Genomic DNA, 12,372 nt, shown 5'->3' on the forward strand with positions numbered 1-12,372 from the left:
TAATAATATTATTTATTATTAAATTAAACAAAATATTATTTGAAGAAAAGTGATTAGAAAAGTAGAAATGAAATTTCAAACATGATTAAATCCTGAGGAGAGATAATAATTTTTTTTTTTTACCCATAAAAGATAATTGTATTACAATAGAAAGTAAATTTACTATTATATATCAAAAGTAATGAATGAACCAAACAATTAAATATTTGATAATTCATAATAAAATGATATTTTTATTAAAATTATTATGAGCCGTATTCAGTTTAAATTATAAAAATTGACCAAATTAAATTAATTTAAAATTTTGATTTAATTTTTATTCATTTTGGTGCAATTCGTTTTTAATTTTAAAAATTTTATTTATTTCGATTCGCTTCGATTTTGATCAGAAAAAATAATTGAACCGAATCGATTAATAATAATAGCATATTATTTTTAATAATATAGAGAGATTATATCGTATTAAAGTTAAAATATTTTAATTAAATTTTAAAATATTAAAAATAAAAAATTTATTAAAAATTCAAATCGAATCGAAATTATATCGGTTTAATTCGATTCAATTTCTAATTAAAATCGGTTTGATTCAATTCGATTTTCATAAATACTAAAATTTCGATTTTCAGTTTATTCAATTCAATTTGATTTTGAACTGAACCGACCGAATATTCACTCCTACATATTTATATCCTAGATTTTATACCATACTTTTTAATCAATTTTATAAAAGACTTTAAAAAGAGATAAATTAAAAAAAATTAAATTGTATCCTATAAAAAAAAGAATACTTGCACTTTATTTTTAATAAATTTATAATTCTCCAAATCAATTGCATATTTTTATTTAATTTTCACAATTAGTTAAATGTACTAAAAAAATGATTATCCACATCAATTAAAAAAATAGCGATATACTCTCATCAAAGTAGGTAATTTTTACTCATTATTTTTGTGAAAATAACTATTTTAATATTAATAAGTGTCTAATTATTCATCAGCTGACAAATTTTAAAATATGCTATAAGATTTTTCTTTTAAAAAATTAAATTGATGAAAACTTTAGATATTATGATATTGTCGAAATGTATTGTGTCGCGATCGGTTACTTTGTAAAAAAGAAAATGTGAGGTGGTTGCATTTAGAGCAATTATTCCAACGCTCAAATCAATCAATTCAAAATAAGAGTGAAAATAATTTTTTTTTTTTTAAATTTCAAGAGGATTTGTATAAAAAATTTGTATCTTGCACTATAGGAAAGTGTTCTAACGAGAGAATAATTTATCTTTAAATATTAAAAATTGATCGTTAACGACTATTTTACTCGATCGTTAGAGATTTCATCGTTAAAAATGTTTAACGAGTATATTATACATCAGTGTTAATATTAATTAAAATAATATTATAATTAATCGTTAAATTTATAATAATAATGATAAATTTAATTAATATAGTTCTAAAAAATTTAATAACAGTAATGAAACTTGTCATTAAAATTTAATAAAAAATTATTATTTTTCTATATAATAATTTTAAAATAGTGATATTAATGAAAAATAATTAAATATTGATAATAATTGAATATACACTATTTTTCATAAAAAGAAAAAATTTAATTTGTACTCCTTGTGAGTTTATAATCTGTAAGTCATATTACTTGTTAATTTATAATAATTTTAGGTGATATCTCATTCCTTCTCTTTTTATGTGAGATTTGGAAAAAATGTGCGCTTACATTTTAATGGTCAATAATACTCCTATTTTTAACGAGAATGTTTTACAATGGTGATTAAAGTTTAATATAAAACTCCTATTTTTAACGAGAATGTTTTACAATGGTGATTAAAGTTTAATATAAAAATGACCAATTACATTATTATCATTATATATATATATATATCATTAATGAGAAAAAAAAATTATTCATTATTTTTTTATCATTAAAATTTATATTTCTTATAGTTTTGGTCTCTGCGATCATTAATTTTTATATTGTAAGAATATAAAATTAATTATCGCATCTACTGAAAATCTGGTTGGTACCGGCTAATTGATAGGTGATCCCATGATTGTAGGCGTAAAGGAAATCTAATATATAAATCCTTTAACGGTAACTTCTCATGGAGTCTTGCCCTTTAGATTGAGAGGGCAAGTCTTGACGAATAGCTGAGACCTGAAGCGTCTAGATATTCTTTTCTCTAGGTGGCAACGAGTATTATCTGATCAGAATCTTGTCACGTGAGCCTGTTTTCGAGTGCCAGTACATGACCTACTTTGAGCGATTATTGTGTTATATTGATTCTTCAGATTCGAAGGATATTTGTCTTCACGATTTTGATCACGTGACTTATTTAGATTATCCTTCCATACTCGTATCGCTTTGTCTACTATTACCCACAAATGATGATTGTCTTGTGGCTATGAAATAATTTAGAGAAAAAAAATACACCCAGCTTAACACCCGGTCATGATAACAACTTGAGGATTTAATTAGAACCAACACTTGGTCGTTAGCCTGGCGGATACCCTCCTGGTGGCCTGGTCGTGAAATGCCTTAAAGATTTTTTGCGAAACGGGAGTAACATCCGATCATGTAGCCTGCCTAACACTCACCTTATAGCTTGGACATAAAAATTCCTTAGAATCTTTTTATGAAACGGGACTAACACCCGGTCATGTGGCTTGAAAGATACCCGTCTTGTGGCCTTGGCTCAAAATGTCTTAGAAACTTTATGCAAAACAAGACTAACGCCAGGTCACGTGGCCTGGCTAATACTTGCCTTATGGCCTGAGCATAAAAATGTCTTAAAAGCTTTTTGCGAAATGAGACTAACACCCAATCGCATGGCCTGGCTAGGCTAACATTCGCCTTATGGCCTATGCATAAAAATTCCTTAAAAGCTTTTTATGAAATAGGACTAACACTCGGTCACGTGGCCTGGCAGATACCCGCTTTGTAGCTTGGTCATAAAAATGCCTTGGAAGCTTTTTAGGAAATGGGACTAACACCCGGTCACGTGGCCTGAAAATATCTACCTTGTGGCCTAGCATAAGATGCATTGTTTAGCGGGGCTAACACTCAAATTATGGCCCGGCAGGACCCGTTTTATAGCGTGACATAAGATGCCTTGTTTAGCGGGATAAGCACCGAATTATGGCTTGGCGGAATTTATCTTGTGGCCTAGTATAAGATCTCTTGTTTAGCAGAACTAATACTCGGATTATGGCCTGGCAGAACCCGCCTTGTGGCCTGGCTTAAAATGCCTTATTTAGTAGGACTAACACCCGGATTATGCCTGGCGGAGCCCGCCTTGTAACCTTTTCTTGTCTCCTTCCTATCCTCGCCTCTCTAACTGTAAGTTTTGCTTTTGAGTCATCCTTTTGTCCTCTTTCAATGCTTGGACTTCATCATTTAGCTTTATGTACTTCTAGGCTTTGTCCATTAGCTATTGATACGTAGCGGCTAGGTCCTTAATTAGAGAATCCATGAACTTGATGTTGCGTGTTCCTTTTTCTAATGTTTCACATGCTATCTTATGATTTAATTATTCTATTTGTATTGCTTCTACACTAAACTGTGAGATAAAGCTCCTTACAGCCTCGCCCTCTCCTTAGCAGATCTTCTGCAAGTCAGAGGAGAGCTTTTTAAGAGACATACAAATAATAAATCTGAATTTAAATAACATAGCAAATTATGTAAAGTTCTGAATTGAACTTGGGCTCAGATGTTGGTACTATTTCTGAGTCAAACCTATGAGTGTTGATAGAAACACTTGACACAACACAAAATCGTTGACATCCTGAAGTTGCATAATTATCCTAAAGATCGCCAGGTGACTTCTGGGATCTACTACTCCATCATATTTGTCCAAGTTTGGAAACTTGAATTTGGTTGAAAAAGTTTCTGCTAAAATCTCTTTTGATAGGGACGAGGCATCGTTCAGGCCGTAGTCCTCCTTATGCTCTTTTTGGTACCTTTGCACAATCCGTATCAATTTTCAGTTGACATCCTTAGGAGCCTCGTCCGACGACTCCTCTTCCTCCAGCTTTGCCTTCCCCTTGGACTGCATTTGAATTGCCTCTGCCCGAGTCCTTAGGGTGTCGATGGAAGCTTCCTCCCTTATCTTAGAAGCCATAAATGAGGCCTATTCCTGAGTCTTATATTGCTAGAGAGTGGTCTACAGCTTTAATGTATTTGAGCATTTACTCATTATTCAAATTATTGAGATCTGCTTCGTTGATCATAAAAGGTGTATTTTATGCACTGTCAGGAGTGGAAGAAATGATAGCGCCACTATTGACAGCAACCTTAGCAGCAACTCGTGAATTGTCAACCATTTCAAAAAAGGAAAAAAATTTTTTTTTTCTTTTTAAGAGAAAGGGAATAAGAGACCATTTTAATCTAAATGAAGATAATTCAATGGATTTCCAGATAAAGGAATCAAGTGATGTGGCTGAAACGAAACTGTGCCGTGATTGATCACTCTACAAGAAAGAGAGTATGAAGTGGTTGGCATTTAGGACAGCCACTACAATACTTAAGTCAGTAAATTAAAGAGAATGGTGAATGTAAAAAATTACTTAGAAAACAAGAGTATTTGTATAAGAAATGCATACCTTGGTCTCTGTGATCATTAGCTTACACACTTTTCTGATCTAGGAGCATCATCATACTTCATACATGATAACAAAAAGAGAGAAAGAGTGAAAGTGTAACGACCCGAAAATCGGACCGCTACCGGCGCTAGGATCCAGATCGGCTTAAGGCCGCTGGGACCCGTAGCAAGCCTGACATGCAACCTGTAAACCTGTTTAATCCCATACATGATCAACAATTATACATAAAAATTTAAAACTTTTCTTTCATACATTCTATCATCCACCAAACTCAACCTGTGCATGCACTGAACATATACATAATCATAAACTTGACCCCTCTGTGGGATCTCAGCAAAGCCCCCAATGGGTGGCATAACAAGAGTTGAGTTGGCTAAACATGGACATCAATAACATTAAGATCATGTTTCAAAAGGGATTACATTAAACTATGGTCAAGCACACTTCTAACCTCAATATCATTACATTACATATCTATACATCATTATACAATCTGTCATGTCCACTTTCTAACTATTACATACATAAGACTTCATTACTCTTCTTGACTTCTCTGTCTAACCTGTACCTGCAAACCTTGGGAATTTGGGAGAGGGGTGAGCTACTAGAGCCCAGTGAGCAGAATAGTAAAGCATTTAAAACATATGATAACATGAAATGCATCACATCACAACTAATCATATCAAGGATGAACTTGTCACCATTTAGCCCTCTACATAATCCAATCACGCCAGGGGCGTAGTGCAGGCCACACCTGGTCTTTCCTTATACATAACATAACATAACATACATAATCCATGATGCCGGGGGCGTAGTGCAGGCCACATTCGGTCTTTCTCTTACATAGTGCCAGGGGTGTAGTGCAGGCCACACCTGGACTTCCATATCATATCATCATGTCATAACATATGAGGGCTAATGGATCATTCAACATTCATCCACATCAACAACATATTATGCAATGCAACATATTCGTGATTTCTAATGCCAGCATCCTAGAATATCACATGGCAGCCATGATGCATGAACATGCTCAAAACTGATTTATTTATTTATTTAAAAGCATAAGAGTCATTCCACTCACCTCTGGCTAGCTCTGACACTGACTGAAGCAGCTGACTCACTGCTGGGGTCCTCGGTTCCTCGGGTCCGAACCTACACAGGTGGACTCAAATGAGGGACCAAACAACTAGAACATAACTCTAAAAACATCCCCCAAAAATCCTCTAAAACACCTCAAAACAATCATGTAAAAACATGCAAAGGAAGGCAGAACAGGGCAGGTTCGGCGGCACCTTCGGCGGCCGAAAGTCCCAGACAGAGACGAAAGTCTCTTTTCGGGGGCAACTTCGGCAGCCGAAAGGCCTGCCTCCCCAGCCATGTTCGGCGGCCGAAAGTTCCTTCGGCTGCCGAACCTGGTTTCTGCCAAAGGGCAGAAACTTGGCTCCTTCATGCACATTTGCCTCCAAAACCTCCAATCATGCATTTAGCTCAACCAAAACATGCAAATATACATACATTGGCTCCTAGGGGCTTCAAACTAACTTAAACCCCAACTACAACACACAACAACAACACAAATCCAACATACATTGTTCAAAACATAACATTAACTCAAAAACCTAACTATGAGCTAAACATGCATTCTACCCCATAGATCTTGCATAAAACTTACTTTAAACATGAAATGGGCTTAAGATCGGCTCTTACCTCTTGAAGATCGAAGGAGAGACGTCCTAAACTCGGAGGTGGGAGATTTTGAGTTCTTGAACCTCAAAGCTCCAAAACTTGCTTTAAACTCGAAAATCTTCAAAACAACGTGAAAACTTGTGAGAATCTTGAAAGATTTGAAGGAAAGAACTCAAGAATGGTGAGGAATGGCGGAAGGGCTCACCTTGGCCGAAAATGGGGAGAAAGCTCGCCCATTTCGGCTAAGGGGCTCTTTTATAGTGGCTGGCCAGGCCACATTCGGGAGCCGAACGTGCCCCCGCATGCATGCCATGTTCGGCGGCCGAACCTGGCCTTCCCTCACTTATGCCTTCGGGGGCCTAAGGCTCACCCGAAAAGCATGCATGTTCGGCGGCCGAACTTTGAGTTTCGGCGGCCGAACCTGAGTTTCCTCCAAGGGTGTTTTTATTCTAAAAACTCATTTCCTCTTTACTTAAAATCATCAAAACATTAAAACATTTCATGAAAATATGGTTTTATCCTTCTAGAGGTTTCCGACACCCGAGATTCCACCGGACGGTAGGAATTCCGATACCGGAGTCTAGCCGGGTATTACAGAAAGAAGAAGAAGAGTTTCATTTTTCACAACACAGACAAACAGTGAAGTTACCAATACTTTGACATTCGAGAGAGAAAGATAGAACATCAAAAAAAATTATTAAATGATGTTGAAATTCACTAATAAACCAACAAACCTACTCTCAAATTCAGTACCAATGTCAACAACCATATCCTTCAACTCTTCTAATAGATCACTAAACTCAGAATGCGCATCATGTTACTTTTTTTTTTTCCATCTGTTTTACCATACTCCCAAATTAAGAAAGATGATTAGCCTGCATTAGAAAATTATTAAGTATTGCCGGTTTTAGTTCTAATATATTGATTAAACATTAGAATAAAATGCATAAAAGAAATAGAATTAAAAAAAAAAACACACTTATGTAGATCTGAAAGTAGAAATTATGACATTATTTTCATCATACATGATAACACAATACAAGGAGCCAAGTAAATATGTGAAAATTCTTATCCTAAAGGAAGAATCATAAAATTACATAATAAATATAAGAAGTTTTCAATCTTATGTTTTGCAAAATAAAATCAAAATTCCCCATGTCAAACCAGGACTAATGGGAAAGCAAAAAAAATATATATATATGTGCGCCCATATGTGTGTTCAATATATATGTGAGAGTGTGTTCAATATAGAACGACACAGTTTTACTCCTGCAGCATTGGAAGGCAGAGGCAATATCTTCAGAGATGAAAGTCAGTTGTCTCTCATTGGCGAGGAAGTACTGCCAACAAATATTGCATGTCACAGTTGAAACAAACTTGCTCAAATGTTGATATAGGTGTGACCTGCAAGCCTAGCATTACGGTAGTCATGGGATTAGGTACAAAGTCTCTTTTTCAACTTAATTCATATTTTCTATTGAGTCATCTTTGTATTTTGATCCATTCCATCAGAAGTCCAGTTCAATTCAAAATGCTCAGTATAACGACTGGTACAATAAGAAGTAGCGAGTGAAAAAAATCATATTCTATCCACTTTTTGTATCCATTCATAATATTAGTGATTTAGTGACTTGTTGCATATTGAAGAAATTGAAAATAACAACTCACAATGAAACAAAAATAAAAGAAGAGGAAGAAATGGAAAAGAATCACACCCTGTTCAACTAGAGATTTAATTTCAAGCACCTATTGATCAAAGCATTAACTTCATGTTGCTTAATTACTCACCCATTATATCTTCCCTCATATACACCTACCATAAATTCTCTCACTCCTATAATCTCATAACCATCACATCCCATCTTCATTTATCTTCATTCAGAGACTTAAACCCTCACTCTTCCTCCCTTGCCTCCCCCCTCCCCCTTCTTATCCTCCATTTTTTATTCATAATTTCTCATCTCTAGACAAATTTGAAACATTAACTAAAAAAGAATAATGAAGAATCCACACAACAACAGTTAAAAACTAAATGTATAGAACTGAAAAATGGAAGAATCTGCATAAAAACAAAATTCCAAGTCTGACTCGAGTAGAAATCAACTATAGAACTCTTATTGGCTCTTGAGGACTAGTAATGGGTTCAATTAGCTACAGAGAGTTGTCATATATCGAGAGAGGAAATGCAGATAGTTGAAGACAATTTCTTCTGAGTTCTGACCTACAATCAACACATGCAAATTGAGGGCTGGATAGGCAAGTACGGTGCTTTCATGTATCAAACCAATAGAATCACCACGGTAAAAAGCAAAATCTACCTAAACCACTAACTTAGCAGAAAGACCACTGTGAGAAAAATGTGATCCCATCACAGCAAAAAATCAAAAGAAAAAACCAATCATCCAGACCTAACCCATCAGTTGGGAGCAAGGTGAAAATGACGGACTATTTGAAGCTGGATGCTCCCAAATATAAAACAGGTGATGATCCGTTTGAGTACCTCAAGACGGTGAAAACGATAACTGATAAGTTGGGGGCTAGTGACAGTAGAGCCATTCAGATGGCAGGATTCACTTTGAAATGCAAGAAGGCTATCATGAGTGTAGATAGAGTTTGAGACTGGACAGCCTATCATGAGAACAGTTTGCCAATGAATTTGCAGGATGGGCTTTTCCAGACAGTTTAAGGGAGTTGAAGGTGATAGAGTTTGAGCAGTTGAGACAGACTGAAGACATGGGTGTAGATGAGTACACAGATAAATTTCTGAAGTTGCTTGTGGGGCAGGCATACGACACTGACCAGAAGAAGGCTAGGAGGTATACCATGAGACTCTACTCTAGGTACTCCTCCTTGATTCTAGCAGCAGAGAGAGAAAGTTTCCACACTATTGTGGATGCGACTCGAAAAATGGAGGCTAGTGCCATCATCCAGGGGACAGTAAAGCAGCAAGTGGCACAGTCCTCGGGTTCCAAAACTCCGAGTGCAGGAAAGATTGATCTCTCTTCTCTGAGTGCAACCGCTTCAGGAAGTAAAAAGTGGAACAAAACCAGGTCCAAGAAGAGTAAGTTCTGGAACATATTGAAGTCTGGTCTGAGAATGGGCGGTGGTTCAAGCTCTGGTTCGGATAGCTCCGGATGTATGAGGTGCGGTAAGCCGCACAAAGGGGTCTGTCGGTTTGGGACTACAACATGTTTCAGATGTAGACAGGAGGGGCAAATGGCACGTGAGTGTCCCAATGCAGCTATTATGGCACAGGCTTAACAGACAGCTTCTGGCAGTGTAGCTCAGCCAGCAGCTTTAACCACATCTCAGGGCAGAGGGTGAGGTTGAGGGAGAGGGACAGCCTCTTCTTCAGCAGGTTCCCACGGGGAAGGTCCTTCAGCTCCAGCACGGATCTTCACTATGACACAGCAGGAGGCTAACACATCAAACACGGTGGTGTCAGGTAAACTCACTATTGGCTGTTCTGATGTGTATGCTCTTATGGAACATGGTGCCTCTCATTCTTTTGTTTCTCCGAGAGCCGTAGAGAGTTTGAGTTTGATAGCTTCTGGGTTAAAGTGTCTTCTTTGGATTAGTGGGCCCAAGTATGATCCATCTGTGGCAGAGTCAGTCTGCCGGTTCAGTCCAGTTTTTGTTGAAGGTAGGTGCCTTCCAGCTGACCTTGTGGTTCTAGATTTGACCGATTTTGATGTCATTCTAGGGATGGATTGGCTCTCTACTCATGGTGCTACCTTGGACTGTAGAGACAAGGTAGTCAGGTCCAGAGAACAAGATGTGTAACATCCTTAAACCCATAGCTACAGTAGTGACATCATTAGGTATGGGTTAGGCTATTTCACTTTTAGAGGAAGTGGCTTTAGGGGAGGTGCTAGCTTAACTTTAATCTGCTAAGAACTGAATCATAGAAAATCTAAATACAGAAACGGATGTATCCAGAAATAAAGCAGACAGTGTGATTAGCGAGTCGGGAACGAGTCACTTTCGGGAGGTGCTTAGGGTTTTCCGACGTGCTTGCTTGAGGTGCTTGTTTACATCCGTCATGCTTGCTTAAGTGAAAAGGACTTCTAAATGCTAAATGTATAGTTTAGTAGGTTCATCTATGAATATTGAAAGTTTGAAAACTAAATTGAAAGTTTGGAAACTAAATTGAAACATTGGAAAGAGTTTAGTAGGTCAAAGTATAAATATGGAAAGTTATAACATAACATTCAGCTTACTTTCCATGTGTCACCTAACTAAGGAAAGGAGAAATGATAAAGCAAATTGAAAAGGGATTGTCATCTTCTCCATCACACAATTGCCGTAGCTCACACCATAGAAGACCAAAGCTTTGTTTTGCTTTCCTCCCACCAAAGCCAAGCCAAACCTTACCAAATCAAGTTCTTTCTTTAACCAAAATTCATCCTAAGATCAAGAGCTAAAGGAACAGCCATATAGTGAAAGAATTGAAGAAGAAAAGTTTAGGGTTCCATATACACCAAGCTTGAAAAATCAAAGGTAAGCTAGAAAGGTGTAGGAAATAACATCTACTTATTTCTTCATGCATGAATTTGAATTATAAAGCTTTAATTTATAGTTTATTCAATCCTTTCCTAAGACATAAATTGATCTAGGTGAAGGAACATCCAAAGGAAAGGAGATAGCTAGAGAGTAGAAGTGGAAAAGGAAGAGAAATTCAAGAAAAGTTTGGTGTTTACTTGATTTTCTGTTTTCCTTTGATTCTGCCATGAATAAGTGAAATTAGGGGTTGATTTTACTTGCTGTAAATGTTGCTTTGATTGTATAAATATGTTATATGAATGTTAAAATGATGTTTGAAAGGCTTAGAGTAAAGAAATTTGACATGAGAGCTAAAAGTGCAAATCTGGCAGAATAGGTTGTAACAGGGCAGTGTGTGTTAACAACTTTATAACTTATTGTGTAGATATTGAAATTAGGCATAAGATATACCAAATGAAAGCTAAGATTAAGAGCTAAAACTTTTATGAATTGACCAAATTCTGAATCTGTAGGTAAGATGATGAAAATTGCAAGTGAACCTAAACTGGACACAGTGGTAGTGCATCCGGAACAGAGTCTATTGATTATACCATAACTAATTATGTACTCAGTGAAATTTGTTAATACCAGTTCCAAATGAATCCTAAGAAGTAGACCTAAAACTTTGTAGAAGACACTTAAGCTTGAATTTATATGGAATTACATGAATCTGATAAGTTTTGTAATACTATAAACAAGTACCAATACTGGACTGATTAAGACCTTATTGAGCAGCTTATAAAGAAAAATTCATAACTTATGCTAGGATGATCAGATTTTCATGAAAAATACCTTGTTGGAAAGATAAGACATAAATGTACATTTCTTATGAAGAAACTGAAGTCAAATTGTGACTCTAAATGGCTTGAACAGTTTATGCAATATATGGCAGAATGTAGTTTTCTATATTGAAATGTTAAGTCAATAAAGTTTTGCACTATTTGCCATGAGTTTTCCCATATTGTAAACCTTGGCATATGATATATGTACTTTGGAAAATGACTTCAAATAGTTTCACATGACATGCATTTACATTGATACATTGAATTAATGATACTTGGCCCTGGTAAACGTAATAGGAGTCGAGGTTAGCTTAAGGGTATGGCATGCCATATAAATATACAGAGTTCGCAGTACTGCTACCGATACATGATCTATATTTGAGGTTACATATCTGGTACCTCATAAGCATGGCCACAGAGCCCTGCTATCACAGTTTTGGCCTCTGAGTCTACCGTTCGGCACCCTGTGCCTACCGTTATAACTCCTTATCTACCTAGTCGATCCTACTATGTGTTTATAAGGGCTAAGATCTTAATAAAGATTGATACTTGATCTTGTGAACTTATTGGTGAATGTTAACATGTTTGCATCTACTAGCTTGTAATGGTTTACCTGATTATCTGCATCCATGAACTTGTTTGCTCTATTATGTTATTTGTTTGCTATCACCCACTGAGCATTAGCTCAGCGTGTTGGTTTTTACCTCACGCAGGTTGTAGATAAAGTAGGCACGCGAAGTTCATCA

The sequence above is a fragment of the Manihot esculenta genome, chromosome 10, assembly GCF_001659605.2.
Source record: "Manihot esculenta cultivar AM560-2 chromosome 10, M.esculenta_v8, whole genome shotgun sequence".
Lineage (NCBI taxonomy): Eukaryota > Viridiplantae > Streptophyta > Magnoliopsida > Malpighiales > Euphorbiaceae > Manihot > Manihot esculenta.